The sequence below is a fragment of the Rhineura floridana genome, chromosome 1 (assembly GCF_030035675.1).
Source record: "Rhineura floridana isolate rRhiFlo1 chromosome 1, rRhiFlo1.hap2, whole genome shotgun sequence".
Lineage (NCBI taxonomy): Eukaryota > Metazoa > Chordata > Lepidosauria > Squamata > Rhineuridae > Rhineura > Rhineura floridana.
In genome coordinates this window covers 164,327,034-164,343,072 of record NC_084480.1, presented here as the reverse complement: position 1 = coordinate 164,343,072, position 16,039 = coordinate 164,327,034, and the positions used below count along the sequence as shown (strand labels likewise).

The 16,039-nt window shown below is 42.1% G+C and overlaps 1 protein-coding gene across 1 annotated transcript in view; it reads right to left on the bottom strand.

Annotated features, from left to right (window-relative positions):
• The window catches only part of DDR2 (discoidin domain receptor tyrosine kinase 2), a 109,453-nt gene extending 96,378 nt beyond the window's left edge, over positions 1 to 13,075 (bottom strand). Inside the window, exon 1 of the mRNA XM_061584042.1 lies at positions 12,894 to 13,075. The gene's annotated coding sequence lies outside the window, so the exon portion shown is untranslated. The remainder of the gene's footprint in view (positions 1 to 12,893) is intronic.
• Positions 13,076 to 16,039: the final 2,964 nt, after the last annotated feature.

Sequence of the window (16,039 nt, the reverse complement as noted above, 5' to 3'; positions counted from 1 at the left end):
TGGGCTCCGTTACCTAGCGGAGGGGTGGCTAATATAATGTATAAAGTAAACATTTTTGGAAGAGCAATGGAAGTGGCTCTAAATGCCACAGCTCTGGCCTTAGAAGCCATTGGGATAGAAATGACTAGTATGAGAGCGGCAGTTTTGCAAAATAGACTCGCCCTAGATATGTTAACATCATCCATGGGGGGAACATGCACAATGTTACAACAGGAATGCTGTGTATATATTCCAGATAAGCAGAGTGTAGTAAATCATAGTGTAGCTGCTCTGTATAGGCAAAGTAGTAAAATAAAGCATTTGGAAGAAGATTCATTCCTTAATCCTATCCTAGATTGGTTTAAAGGAATAGGAGGGTGGTGGAAGCAATTGTTCTCAATTGGGCTCACTGTCATTTGTGGCTTTGTGCTTGTATGCATATGTCTATCATGCTGGTGCAGTTTTAATGGTTAAGCATCTAACATGTCCTGGGTGGTCAAACGACAGGGCAACGAAGAACCGGCCCTCCGGGGTAAGAAGCGAAATGTAACGCGAAGAGCATTGATGTCCTTTGACCATCCAGGGGTGGAATGTATACCCTGTGCCAGCAAATTATCCTAGCAAGATATTATAGGTTATTCAAGATATATTCAGTATTAACCTAAAGGATTGTATGCCCCTTTTAGGCCCCAGCATCCTTGGGTATGCCAGATCACCTCATGATCACCTGGACTCTAATCTAGGTGTTTTAATGAGTACATGATGGCTTGCCCAGTATGATATTAGGAAAACATCTCATTCATCATCTAACATGAAAGAAGCTTAGGCATCTAGTCAAAGCTAAGATTATCAGTTGTTCTGTAAGCATAAATTATGTTCCTACGACAGGTGGATGAGTCAAGGGATGGTCAATGATGGGATGAGGCAGGTGAGATAGCTGTGGCTAGTTAGAGGATGAAAGGAAGATGGAAATAGATCTTAGCAATGGACAGCTAGTTGGCAACTTATATTGTATTTTAAGGTGTCCTGTTAAAGGTTAGGTATGCGCAGGTGCCATGATATATTATTTTTGATGTCTGTATACTCATTAATCATTTATGTAATAGTGCAGTTGTGTGCCAGTTTTAATGCTATAAAAATGTTTCTTGTGCCCAATAGGGGTATTCAGTCTGACACTAGCTACTGCAGAGCTGTGTGGCTGATCCACTTTTATTGGGAATACTTGGCTGTATGCTTGTAAGTTTACTCAATAAATTTTAACTCTTTGTAAGCAAACCTCACGTCTGCATCTCATCTTTGGTAACCCAAAACAACCTGAAGGTAGACAATTTCTCAAGAACACTTTCAATTTTCTCCAAAATTGTTATTATTAAACATTTTGATGATGCACATTCAAAGCTGCTATTAGCAGCAAAATTAACAATTGCATCACAATGGAAAACGGCAAATAATCTTTCAATAGAGCATTGGTTTAACTCCCTCTGGGATATTGTCATAATGGAAAAGCTCACTCATAAACGAAAATTAAGACAAGGAAATGACACACCAGATTTTCTACCTAGTTTGGCACTCTTTTATTGAACACACCTCTGAAGATACATTTCTCCATCATCCATCTGCAGAGGCCTGGCAGATATGGAAACATTTATAATGATTATATTTGTGTACAGAGCGAAAGCAGAAACTAGTTCCTAAGCAATTAGTATGCATCAATTTGGTAATAAGTCAGGTATCATGAGAGACTTTACTTTTATTTCCATTGTTTTTTGTTTTCTTTTGATGTTGCTCAGTTGTATCTGTGTTCTGTTATATTGGTATCTGTTTGAAATGAAGGAAGAGTTCTATGTTACAAAAGAAATCCCCATGCAGCACAACTGGACCCAGAGGCTGCAGTTAGTGCAGAATGCTGCAGCACAATTGCTGACATGAGTGAGACCCTGTCAGCACATACCTCTGCTCTGAAACCTGCACTGGTTGCTGATTTGCTACCAGGCCAAGTTCAAGGTGTACTTTCCATGCTACAGGTGCCACATAGTACTTGTTCTACTCTTGTAAGAAATCAATCCTTTAGTGTGGCAGCACTGATGCTTTCGAACTCCCTGCTTATTGCCATTGGTCAGGCACCTTCATTGTACTGTTTTTGGCACCTGCTAAAAACATTTTTTGTTTAGGCAAGTCTACCTAGGAATGTAGAAGCTTATGTTTTTACCTGTTTTTAACTCATTGTTGGCTTTATTATTTTGAATGTTTTTAAATACCTGTTTGTTTTTGGCAATAATTTTATTGTTTTTATTACTTTGTAAACCATTTTGAGGTTTTTCACAATGAAGTGTTATATAAATGTTGTCAATAAAGTACATAAATAAATTTCAGAGTAAACTGTAATAAACTGTGACCCTTGGGTCTCTTTTCTCTTTTAGGAACAAAGGAATCTGCCTTATACTGAGTTAGGCCATCCTCTCCAGGATTCCAGGCAATAGCCTTTTCCAGAAATTGAAATTTGGACCTTGGCATGCAAAACATGTGCCCTACCACTGAGCTACAGCCCTTCCTGTTTCAAAAAGTATCTTTTAAAATTGTTCTTTTCAATTCACTAATGAATGCACAGCATACTTCATAAACTTTGCCTGCATATGTTTTTTTTTTTTTAATTACATTTCTAGACCGCCCTATAGCAGAAAGCTCTCAGGGCGGTGTACAACAAATAAAATCACAATTAAAATATGAGCAAGTGTGAAAAATATAGTACAATTATAAAAACATTAAACATGATAAAAATCTGAAATAGAATTGCCATTGAGTTTATAAATTAAGATCCATATTAAGTTTAAAATATTAAATTTAAAATGTTTAAAATGCCTGGGCGAAAAGGTAGGTTTTTACCTGGCGCTGAAAAGATAACAGAGAAGGCGCCAGGCGTATCTCGTCTGGGAGGGCATTCCATAGTTCGGGGGCCACCACCGAGAAGGCCCTAGATCTAGTTGTTGATCTCCGGGCCTCTTTATGAGTTGGGACCCGGAGAAGGGCCTTCGACGTCGAGCGTAGTGAATGGGTAGGTACATAGCGAGAGAGGCGTTCCACCAGGTATTGCGGTCCGATGCCGTTTAGGGCTTTATAGGTAAGAACCAACACTTTGAATCTGGCCCGGAAACATATCGGTAGCCAGTGCAGCTGCGCCAGGACAGGTGTTATATGGTCAAATTTCTTTGTCCCAGTGAGAACTCTGGCCGCAGCATTTTGCACTAGCTGAAGTTTCCGAACCGTCTTCACAGGTAGCCCCACGTAGAGTGCATTACAGTAGTCCAATCTAGAGGTTACCATAGCATGGATAACTGAGGCGAGATTCTCCCTGTTCAGATAGGGTCGTAGTTGGGCTACCAGCCGAAGCTGGTAGAATGCATTCCGTGCCACCGAGGCTACCTGAGCCTCAAGTGACAGGAGCGGATCTAATAAGACCCCCAAACTATGTACCTGCTCCTTTAGGGGGAGCGTAACCCCATCTAGGGCAGGTCGAACGTGAACCATCTGGGCAGAGGGCCCTCCCACCAACAGCATCTCAGTCTTGTTAGGATTGAGTTTCAGTTTATTAGCTCTCATCCAGCCCATTATCGCGGCCAGGCAGCGGTCTAGTACATCAACAGCCTCACCTGACGAAGATGAAAAGGAGTAGTAGAGCTGCGTATCATCAGCATATTGCTGGAAACGCACTCCAAAACTCCTGATGACCTCACCCAGCGGCTTCATATAGATATTAAAAAGCATGGGGGACAGAACTGAACCCTGCGGAACCCCATATTGGAGTACCCAGGGACTCGTTATCAATCTGACCGCCGCGTTTTGCACGAGCTGTAGCTTCCGAACTGTCTTCAGAGGCAGCCCTATGTAGAGCGCATTGCAGTAATCCAATTACGAGGTTACCAGAGCATGTACAACTGATGTGAGGTCCTCCCTGCTCAGATAGGGACGTAGTTGGGCTACCAACCGAAGTTGGTAGAACGCATTCCGTGCCACCGAGGCTACTTGAGCCTCAAGTGACAGGGAAGGATCTAAAAAAACTCCCAGACTACGAACCCGCTCCTTTAGGGGGAGTGTAACCCCGTCCAGGACAGGGTGTATATCCACCATCTGATCAGAGAAACCACCCACCAACAGCATCTCAGTCTTGTCTGGATTGAGCCTCAGTTTGTTAGCTCCCATCCAGCCCATTATCGCGGCCAGGCAGCGGTCTAGTACATCAACAGCCTCACCTGACGAAGATGAAAAGGAGTAGTAGAGCTGCGTATCATCAGCATATTGCTGGAAACGCACTCCAAAACTCCTGATGACCTCACCCAGCGGCTTCATATAGATATTAAAAAGCATGGGGGACAGAACTGAACCCTGCGGGACCCCATATTGGAGTACCCAGGGACTCGAGTAATGTTCCCCCAGCATCACCTTCTGGAGACGATTCCTGAGATAGGAGCAGAACCACCGCCAAGCAGTGCCTCCCACTCCTACATCCGTAAGTCGCTCCAGAAGGATACCATGGTTGATGGTATCAAACGCCGCTGAGAGATCAAGGAGAACCAACAGAGTTACACTCCCTCTGTCTTTCTCCCGACAGAGGTCATCATACAGGGCGACCAAGGCCGTTTCTGTACCAAACCCCGGCCGAAAGCCCGATTGAAATGGGTCCAGATAATCAGTTTCATCCAAGAGAGCCTGGAGTTGGCGAGCGACCACACGCTCTAGGACCTTGCCCAGGAATGGAACATTTGCTACCGGCCTATAGTTGTCCAAATTATCAGGGTCCAAGGAGGGTTTTTTTAGGAGCAGTCTCACCACCGCCTGTTTCAGGCAGGGTGGGACCACTCCCTCTCGTAAAGAGGCATTAATCACCTCCTTGGCCCAGCCGGCTGTTCATTCCTGCTAGCTTTTATTAGCCATGAGGGGCAAGGATCCAGAGCAGAAGTGGTCACCCGCACCTGTCCAAGCACCTTGTCCACATCCTCGAGTTGTACCAACTGAAACTCATCCAGTAAAACAGGACAAGACTGTGCTCTGGACACCTCATTAGGATCAACTGCTACAATAATGGAGTCAAGGTCCCGGCGGATGTTGTTTTAATTAACTTTTAAAAATGGAAATAAGCTATATAGTTTACTGAGTGATCACGGCCTATTTACCATCTCTCCCTCAGGATGAAAACAACAGAGGAAAAACATGACCACCCCAAGGAAGAAGGGCACTTTTAAAATGTAGAGGAAATTATAATGTACAACCATAGTGTGAAATCAGATACTTATCGGGACATTATGAAGAAATATTTATATAAGCATGACTGTCAAAGATGTTTATTATTTATACAACCTTTAAATATATTTATAATGCAATCCTAAGCATGTATACTCAGAAGCAAATTCCAATGTATTCAATGGGGCTTACTCAAACAGGCCAGCGTGACAGCCTGGAGGTATTTGAGGTTTGCACAGTTAAAGTGGATTAAAATGTTCTTGCCCTAATGCAACAAATCCATATTTAAAAAGAATTTGACTTTTCATTATTTGGAGTGTGATGGGGAAATGCATTGAAAAGTGCACAATGAACAAATGATTAACAGGAAGACACCTCACAAGCAAATCAGAATGAATGCAGGACAAATGCTCATTGTTATCTAACCTCCCTACCCAGGGCTGGCACCAAAGGGTGGCCAGGTCGGGCCCTGGCTGAAAGCCCCTGTGGCCCAGAGGACCCCTGAAGGGCTCCTCATTAGAGTGGAAGGGTAGTGCTTTTGTTCTGCAATCAGCAGTGGCAGCTGCTTCCGACCCTGCCACAGATCAAGGAGAGGGAGCTCCCAGGCACACACACCTCAATACAGACAGTGCGGGCTTCAAGCCTGCCATCAACCAAGATGGTGGCGGGGGCTTCCCTAAGGGGCTGACGTCTCCACTGCCATCTTGGTTGATGGTAGGCAGGCACACACAATGTGCATGGCATTCATAGCAAGAGGTAGGTGGCACAGGCAGGCATCTACTGCGGGCCCAAGGCAGTTGTACCCAAGGGCCCACTCATGCCTGGCACCAGCCATGTCCCTCCTTGCAAACAAATCAGAACAAATCCTTTATAAAGACCGGATATAATCTAACTGCTGTATAAGCTATGTGCAAACAAATCAGGATGAATACTCAATAAATAGATCATCTGGAGCAGCCATACAGTAAGTGTGAAGTGAAACGTTTAGAAGGGCCACAGCCTTTTGGAGGACCAAAGCAGTAGCCAAGCTACGTTAAAAAATTAGGAACATATTCAAAAACACAGTTGAGAATACAGTAACATCAGCTAAAGATTGGGTTGCTATACATTCAGTCACTCCCTTCGCTATGCTTCATGAACAATTCCTCCCTTTCCCCTTCACTAAATGTACTGAGCGTAAGAAATTTCAGGAAGGAACAATCTGGCTAATCAGTATTGAGTATTTAGCAGCAGTTAATTTGTAAAGAGCTCTAAAGTATACAGAGAACCTTTTCCTACTTTTTTAAAAAAAATCTATTGCATGCAAAATTTGTATTTTTATTTATAAAACAGTTTTATATATTTCAGGGGGACTACAATAGTTTGAGCATTGCTGTTTTACAGAAATATACTTTGCTTGTTAACTAAAAATAGGGATTTGGCAAGAAGACCATGATTGGTTCTTGGCTCCTGGACAGAGTGCTAAAGGGCCTCTTTAGAAGCTTTGGGGCATGGTGAAGCATGCTGGGAACCGTAGTCTCCTTTGGCTGTACTTCTGTATTAAGGATTAGGCTCTGGCAGCAATCTGCTCCATTTTAAACAAACATAACAGCAAAGCCTTGCGATTTCACTGCTTACTGACTTGCTCTGATCTCAGTTTGCAGCTGGGCAAACCTTGGGTATCTCCCATTCACAACTGCATGAAATTGAACTACTATATAATAAAAACTATTTTAGAATACATATACTAAAGAAAGCTTCCCTTAGCAGCATTGTGTTAATGCTTCTTCTGTGTTGGGAGGGAGATCCTGTGTTTGTTGATTTGCGCAGGTGAGGTTTTTATTATTATAAAATATTATAATATTATTATTATTATAGTCACAGTAAATCAAAACAGGACACTTATCCAAATTTTGCAATGCAGTTCTTCAATCAAGCAATGTTTAAATCAAGCACCCTTCACTAACTACACTTCCTAGGATTCTTTGGGAGAAGCCATGACTGTCCAAAGTGAAATAAAGGCCTGGTGTGGATGTGGCCAGGGACAGCTTTGGTTAAAATTTGGGTGGGAGGCTACATGTGCCTGCTGTAGAATAAAAAAGTGAGGAAAAGGCTGAAAAGCAGTGATACTGTTCACAATGTTTTCCTTTTGGAAGGGTAAGGGGCTTCCCCTCTGCCCAGTGCCCACCCATCCAATCTCCTCCCCCACCCCTCCTCTGGGTCAGTGTTGGACTACGACCTGAGAGACCAGGGTTGGAATCCCCACACAGCCATGAAGCTCACTGGGTGACTTTGGGCCAGTCACTGCATCTCAGCCTCAGAGGAAGGCAATGGTAAAACCACCTCTGAATACCGCTTACCCTGAAAACCCTATTCATAGGGTCACCATAAGTCAGGATCAACTTGAAGGCAGTCCATTTCTATTTTCAAACATGATTGCACAGAAATAAATCCCACTGAACTCAAAACGTATGCAACTGATCAAACCCACCCTCCCTTCTCCTCCCTCCTATCTTCTTCCTTTGCCTCTTCCTCCCCATCCCCTTCCAATCCCCTCCTCCCCCTCCCCTTCCTCCTCGCCATGGTCAGTTTTACCTATCTTAAGCATGATTGCAAAGGAGTAAATACCATTGAACTCTATAAGCATGCAAATGATCAAACCTGCCCTCCCCTCCCCCTCCTGCCTGCTCCCATCCCCCTCCTCCCCTCTGCCCTTCCTCCCCTCCCTATCTCCTGTGGTCAGTTTCACCTATCCTAAGCATGATTTCAGGGGAGTAAATCCCACTGAACTCAATAAGCATGCAAATGATCAATCCATTCTCAGCAAACATGCACAGGATCCCATTTCTTACCTCCCAGATTAAAAAGCAGATAAATTTAGTGTAAATTTTGCAAAGTGTTGCTGTACTTCACATATTCACAGAAACAGAAACAAAACAAAATTATTTCCTATAGGAAACTTCACTAAAATTGCAAAGTAAATCAGCCATATTTAAAGTGACCATCTGAACTATATCAACTGTCTTAATAATGTTGCTTCCTCCATGCTAAAACAAGATCAGCACAGCACGTGTCTTGTTTCTGTTATTTGGGCTAATTACAGGTGTTGCCACCACTCACCATATGCTCAGAGGCACATGTTACCAAATCCTTCTAAGCTACACAGCAAGTGGATTGGACTGTGAAAGATCAACTCAAATTGTGTTTGCATTTTGACAACTTTGTAGGGCAGTACAATACCTGAGAGAGGAGGTCAGGTCTCTTGCTCCCCTGATGCATTCACTACAGCTGCCCAATTCCCTGCTTTTTAAGGTTTGATAGAAATATCTGCAGGCTACAGGTATGTTCTTAAACTGCAAGGTTTTCTGCCTATTAGTGAATTCATACTAAAATGTTGAAGAATTTTCATGAGGATTGAAAAAAAATCACAAATTGCTGCAAAAATATGGAGAACCAAATTTAAAATGAGAAAAATAAGAAACTGACAGATCATTCCATTCCTAATCTGTAATATTAATATTTTCTGTAGCATTTTTTAGGATTCTGTTTGCTTTTTAGTCTTTTTGTTGTTTATCTTCACAATTTCTCTTTGAAAAAGGATCACTTTGTTTTACAGATGAGAACTTGAGGCTCAGTTCTCATGTTCTTTTTGTACTGGAGTAGCCCTGCACACTCTTCACACTGGAGCCAAGTACAAAAAATTCAGGAGAATTGAACCTGAAATTGGCCACGTGTATACACATGGCTGAAGAAGACTGTGTAGACACCAGAGTGTTAATATGCACATGGATCACACAGATCAGATTTTTCCATGTGTGCTTTTATGAACATATGTCCACTCCACACATGACATGAGCACTTTCAATTGACCTTTATCTCAATGTTTCTTGTCCACACTAGCAAGTGGTGCTCGATGGGATGTATTTGCATTGTGTGTTGTCCCCTCCCCTCCATTAGTACTTCCTCACCATCCCTGAGTTCCAGAAACCAGAGGTCGATTGTGGGCATTTGTGAAAGTATTTGTTTACCCATGCATGCAGCTTTTTTAATTTTGAGATATAGATTTTCTGATATACCAGACTTGCACAAAACAGTGGGCTATTAATAATAATAAAAATACATCTCCAGTCCACCAAGGAGCACCTCGCCAAGCTAGTAGGGGGTGTGGTGATAAGTAGGGGGTGTGGTGATAGATGGCACCCACCAAGTGTCATCACACATGTAAAAAACCTGCCCACCTGAACTTCATAGTCGGGAAACATGGTTTTATGTTGGATTTTTTTCCCTTATGCTATTAATCCATGTATCAGAGGAATCCAAAGGAAAGGGGGGATGTTGCACATACTGCCACTTGGATGAAAACAGTGTTACATGTGGACAATGCAAAAAGCATGCACATGTGGGATCCATCAAATCCACTTTAAATTGCCATGTGTTCACAGCCAAAGAATCTTAACCCGAGTTTCCCAGATTGAGTCTTAACTCTCCAGCCTCCGTGTTTCACTGACTATACAGTTTTTCATGTGCAACATTGCAGTTCTCTGGTGACACACTTAGATTTTTGCTGCCTATGTGTTTTCCCTTAAGAAAATAAAAGCAGTCCTCTAGGATCAAACCAAAAGGTCCATCTAGTCCAGCGTACTGCTTCCTTACAACAATATCCAATAAGATGTTTCTAAAAAGCCCCAAAATGGGGTATAAAGATAGCAGTGTTTATCTGCTGCAATTGACATTAGGAATTTGCAGGTTCCATTTAGCTTTCATGGACAACAGTTGTTGATGGATCCATCCTCCCATGTAGTTGTCTAAGCCCCTTTTAAAGCCATCTACACCATCATCAGAAGTGAAGCAAATTATGTTGCTTTATCATATAGATTTTCTTTTCCTTGAATCTCCTGATCATCAATTTTAAGAACATAAGAAGAGCCTGCTGGATCAGTCCATCTAGTCCAGCATCCTGTTCGCTCAGTGCCCAACCAGTGGTCCATGGGAAACCTGCAAACAGGACCTGAGCACTCCTCCCCTCCCGGTTCCCACCAACTGGTAATCAGAAGCATCCTGCCTCCAACCATGGAGGTAGAGCACAGCCTTTTCCTCCATTTATTTGTCAAATTCTCTTTTAAAGCCATCCAGGTTGGTGTCCAACACTGCCTCTTGTGGGAGTGAATTCCATAGTTCAACTATGTGCTGAGGGAAGAAGTACTTTATTTTGTCTGTCCTGAATCTTCCAACATTCAGTTTCATTAGATGTCCATGACTTCTAGTGTTCTGAGAGCAGGATAAAAACTTTTCTCAAGTAACTTTCTCCATGCCATGCATTATTTTATACACTTCTGTTGTGTCACCTCTGACTCACATTTTCTTTAAACAAAAAAGCCCCAAATATCATCATCTTTCCTCATAGGGGAGTTGCCTCATCCCCTTGATAATTTTGGTTACCCTTTTCTGAACTTTTTCCAACTCTGCAATATCTTTTTTTGACGTGAGGTGGCCAGAACTATACACAGTATTGCAAATGCAATCACAGCATCGATTTGTGTAATGACATTATAATATCAGCAGTTTTATTTTCAGTTCCTTTCCTAATGATCCCTAGCATGGAGTTTGCTTTTTCACAGCTGCCACACACTGGGTCAACATCTTCATCAAGCTATCCATGATGACCCAAAGTCTTGTTCCTGGTCAGTCTCACTACCAGTTCAGACTCCAAGAGTGTATATGTGAAATTAAGATTTTTTTGCCCTGACATGCATCACTGTACATTTGTTTACATTTGGCATTGTACCACCCATTCACTCAGTTTTGAGAAGTCCATTTCAAGCTCTTCACATTCCCTTTTTGTTTTAACTATCTTGAACAATTTATTATCATCTGCAAATTGGGCTACCTTACTGCTCACCCCTAACTCTAGATCATTTATGAACAAGTTAAAAGCACAAGTCCCGGTAACGATATTTGGGGGACTCCACTTTCTACATCTCTCCATTGGGAGAACTGTCCATTTATTCCTACTCTCTGCTTCCTGCTGCTTAACCAGTTCCTGATCCACAGGAGAACTTCTCCTCTTATTCCATGACTGGTAAGCTTAGGAATCTTTAATGAGATACCTTGAAGAAAGCTTTTCGAAAATCCAAGTACGCTATGTCAACTCGATCACCTCTATTTATATGCTTGTTGACACTCTCAAAGAATTCTAATAGGTTAGTGAGACAGGACTTTCCCTCACAGAAGCCATGCTGGCTCTTGCTTAAGCAACACTTGTTATTCTATGTACTTGGTTAATTTATCTTTAACAACACTTTCTACCAGTTTTCCCACAACTGATGTTATGTTAACCAGTCCGTAATTTCCAGGATCTCCCCCTGGATCCCTTTTTTTAAAAAAAACTGACATTGTAAACTTTCTAGTCCTTGGGTAAAGAAGTGGAACTGATGGACAAGTTACATAATTTTGATCAGCAATTTCACATTTGAGTTCTTTGAGAACTCTGGGGTGGATGCCATAAGGACCTGGTGATTTGTCAGTTTTTATTTTGTCTATAAGGCCTAAAACTTCATCTCTTGTCACCACGAACTGCCTCAGCTCATCAGACTCCCTTGCTGCAAAAGTTAGTTCAGATACAGGGATCTGTCTATATCTAATTTTATTGGATGACAAGTTTTAGGGTTACAAGGGAGAATTAATTCTCTCGGTTCACTTTCTCCACACCAAGTACAGTATAACATATTCTTGGAATGTATGTTACCCTTTTCATGTACCCCAGGAATTTTTTACTCATTACACAGTAGCAAACATGAAGTTGCCACCCAATTGACCAGGAGTCTGAGTCAATCGTGGTTCCATAATGGGAATGTAAACATAAACTGTTTACATTTACATGTGTAATTTTAGATTAAATCATCCTTGATGTACACTTAACAAAGCAATGTGAAGTGACCTTTAGCACGTGGATGTGCATGTACCAGTATAAATGTAATATGAAAAGTTACATTCAAACTGTGTAACTAACAGAATTTCTCCCTTTACTCTTTACTCATGCTTAGCTCTCGCAACTGGGCCATTGTGAGTCATTGCTCCAGAAAAAAGGAAACAGCAAAGATACTGTTCCAAGACCAGTGGGCCTGGGGTCTTTTAGAGGTTGGACCGGATTGGCTGCCTTTGCTTGTAGAAGCTGTAGGCACCACCAACAATAGGAGAAGCAGTAATGAAAAAGAGGGTTGTCACGAGAAGCATGCATGCACCTGACAAAGAAAGGGCTGCATATGTTATAACTTCCCAACAGAAGGATCTTTACACAAGCTGCAATCAACTCTTGAATCAACAGCCTTTAACCTACATGCCATAGAAACAAAAAAAGGCCTTCCGTCTCAATTTTCCTCTAGCTCCAAAGCCTTCTCTTTGGACACGCCTCCCAGCTTCCACAACCATCACGAGTATCTGCAATCATCCAGCCTGGCCTGCCATGCAAACAGTTTTTTAAAGGAATATACTTAATTTCTTGCATGAAGGTCTGCCTGGAAAATGTATCATTTTATTTCCATCCTTTGTACTCTTATTTTCTCCCTTTTCACTATTCCAAATTGGACTAGTCTTTGTTTGAGGGAAGCTGGCTAGCTTCCTTTCCTCTCCTTACATCAGATGAAGAAGGGGAGACCCTGCAGTATCTGTTTTTCAAAAACGTATCATCATAAAGTTCATACCTGGATGTTAAGATGAACTTTTGGGGGAGGAAGGCGCAGGAGGTTTTCAGAAGTTTAATCCACAGTGTTAAAGGAAAGCAGACAGATTCCACTTTCTCGCCCTAGATGGAGAAGCTGGGCTGGAAAGAAACTTCTGCAGGCTGATGCAAGATGCCTTTGCGAGCGATTTAGCATTCTGAGGATTCCTGGGTCCTGGCCAGAAATCCCACAATCCAACATATTTCACATTTGGTTTCAATTAGGGAACGAGAAGGGGAAGAAAGTTACCGATTGGAGCTGGCTTCTCTTCGAAGGCTCTTTTCCTTCCCTCAAGGGAACTTGAGCTACACTATAATTTATGGCAAAACTCATTCATTGCAAGGAGGGAAAGCTATAGCAAAGAGGCTCCAAGGATCTATGTAGTCCTCTTTTTTACATAAAAAATATGCCCCCCCCCTGCTTTATTTCTCATTTGACTTGTTGAATGACAGGATTTAGTTTGATTTTACTGACTTGAAGAGTGTCAACAGAACGAGAGAAAGGATCCAAACAGGCGAATGATGAGCTGTATGCTGTTTTTAACATAAATATTGGCAGCAGCTGGCTGGATAACTTTTCCCCATCAATTTGAGATTGGGGGGGGGGATAGGGTTACCATCATTTTGTCATTTCAAAAAGAGTACATTTGGCTTCGATAAGTGAAAAGTAAGAGTATGCTGTTGCACCATCTCAAAAAGAGTACATGTACTCTTAAAAGAGTACGGTTGGTAACCCTGGGGGGGGCGGGAATAAATTCTCACTCATCTCTTTTAAGACTGGAGATGCCAAATTTACATTAATGGTTCAAGTAGCAGGAGACTAGGCATCAGACAGGAATAAGGAGAATTTCTGGAGGATGGGGGAAACCCCAGAACAGATTGGCGGGGCATGGGGGAGGAGAGGGGAAGAACATTGCACACAAGAAGAAATCCTTGAACTGATGGAACTTTTGTCATAGTGCTACATTGAATACAACCCATTATTTTTACTTATTTATTACATTTCTGTATAGTACCTTCAGCAATGACCCCTATCTCTGTCTTGCCACTCTCTAACAGCAGAGCAGGCCAACCAATTCCAGTCAGAGATCCTTCAGCCTGCACCACCTGTCTGTAAAAAGAGGGCAGCCTAGTCATTGCCAGAGGCTTTATTATTTTATTTTATTAAATTTTTATTTTCCCCTTTCTCCCAAAGGAGCGCAGGGCAGCAAACAGTTAGGCATCACAATACAATAAAAAAAAATTAAAAAGTCAAATATCCTCACAGCTTCTGAAGAAATCTTGATTGTTTAAACTGTGTTTTAATGGGTATTATGTTATGTGTTCTGTCATTTGTATTACATTATGTTGTAATATGTTTGATGTGTGAAGTCTTCTGTCTGGTCAAGTGAAAGTTGGTTTAACTGTCACTGGGGGACTTAACTGACAGCCGAGGCAGGGATAGAGACAGAATTCTCAGTATGCTATAAATTAAATTAAATTAAATAAATAAAATATGCAAAAGAAGGATAGAAGATATGCTTATTCTGTGGTTGCAGCTTTAGATTTCTTAGACAATGTGGTTGGCTGGGGCTAGAGTGAGGAAGCAGAAGAAGTGAATATATGCCTGGCTGCTGCTCATTGAGAGTTAGTTAGTGAGTGAGTCCATGTTCGTTGGTGCTTGGTATTCATGGTGGACAACCAGAAGAAGAAGAAGATAGTATGGACTGAGGAAAAAGGAAGAAGACCTGAGAGGAAGCCAGAGCGGCTTGGTGGCCAAAAACTTGCTAGGGTAGCTGAATCACTTAGCGCAGGCTGAAGAGATGAAGGGAGAGCCTGTCTACAGTGCTGAGGGAGAAGAAGCAAGAGGCTGTTTGGAGTGCTAGGCTCTGGTGTCTGGTAGGAGAGCGAGAGAAAGAAGAAAATAGAATAGATACAGGAGAACAAACCCTCGTAAACAGTAATACGAATAACCATTTCAACTGGAGAATACAACATGTCAGTCACCCTCCTCATCAGATCACCCACCCTGTATTTCTGGAGGACCTATTTCAAGTACTGCTGCTCCAACAAATCAAAGGCTTTGACAACATCAAACATAATCATAGCCAGAGAATTATTGTGCTGCTTGGCATGAAGAAATATATTAATCCTACATATCGCATCTGATATCTGTCAGCACAGTAAAAATTCTGCCTGGTCAGAGCAGACATTCTTTACCACACCACTGTTAAATTTAACCGCTAAGACCGCTGTAAAGATCTTAAGGTCCTGGTTTAGGAGTAATATGAGACCATAAGAGTCTACCAATTCTGGGTCTCTACCTGTCTTTGATGGGACCATCAGTCTCACTGCAGCTTTACTCCCAGAAAAGTGAGTATAGCATTACAGCTCCATATTGGGAAGGTTTTCAAAATACTGCCCTCTTCAACAGCCCAGGAAAATTTAAACTTTAGACTTTTGCTACTACTAAAAGCTGTAAACTTACTCAGTTTGAGATGTTCAGACAAGCAGGAAAAACAATCTTTCTGGCATTTCAGTGGGTTCTAGCTATTGCCTAGAGGTCAACAAATCCCTTGTCAATCACAGCTCTGACTTCACTTATTGGCTACAAAACTGAAAGGGCAGGGTTAGAGCAGCCAGCTATGAGCTTATTTAACAGAAGTTGTAGGGTGGTGGTGGCGGTGGCTGATGTTTTGCTGTATATTTCTTGAACCAGACTACCTGGAAACTTAATTTTTTTAAAATGAAAACTGAGAGTCCAGAGATTAAGGTGACTCACCTGGAGAGGACCCAAAAAATCTGGAGTCTCCGGGAAAAAATCGGAGACCTGGAAACCCTAGATGGTAGGAAAGCTTGGAGACAGGGAGCCAAAGGGCTCCACAGGCAAACAAATAGAAATCTGAGTGTAGGATAGGTGGAGGAGGCAGTGGTTAGAGCAGCCTTTCCCAACCTTTGGGTCCTCAGATGTTGTTGGACTACAACTCCCTTCAGTCCCAGCCAGTCTGGCCAATAGTCAGGAATGATGGGAATTGTAGTCCAGCAACATCTGGGGACCTAAAGGTTGGGAAAGGCTGGGTTAGAGGAAAACAGTAGAGGAGAAAGAAAGAGAGGAGTCATTGCAGAAGCCTCACAGCATTTAAGATTAGG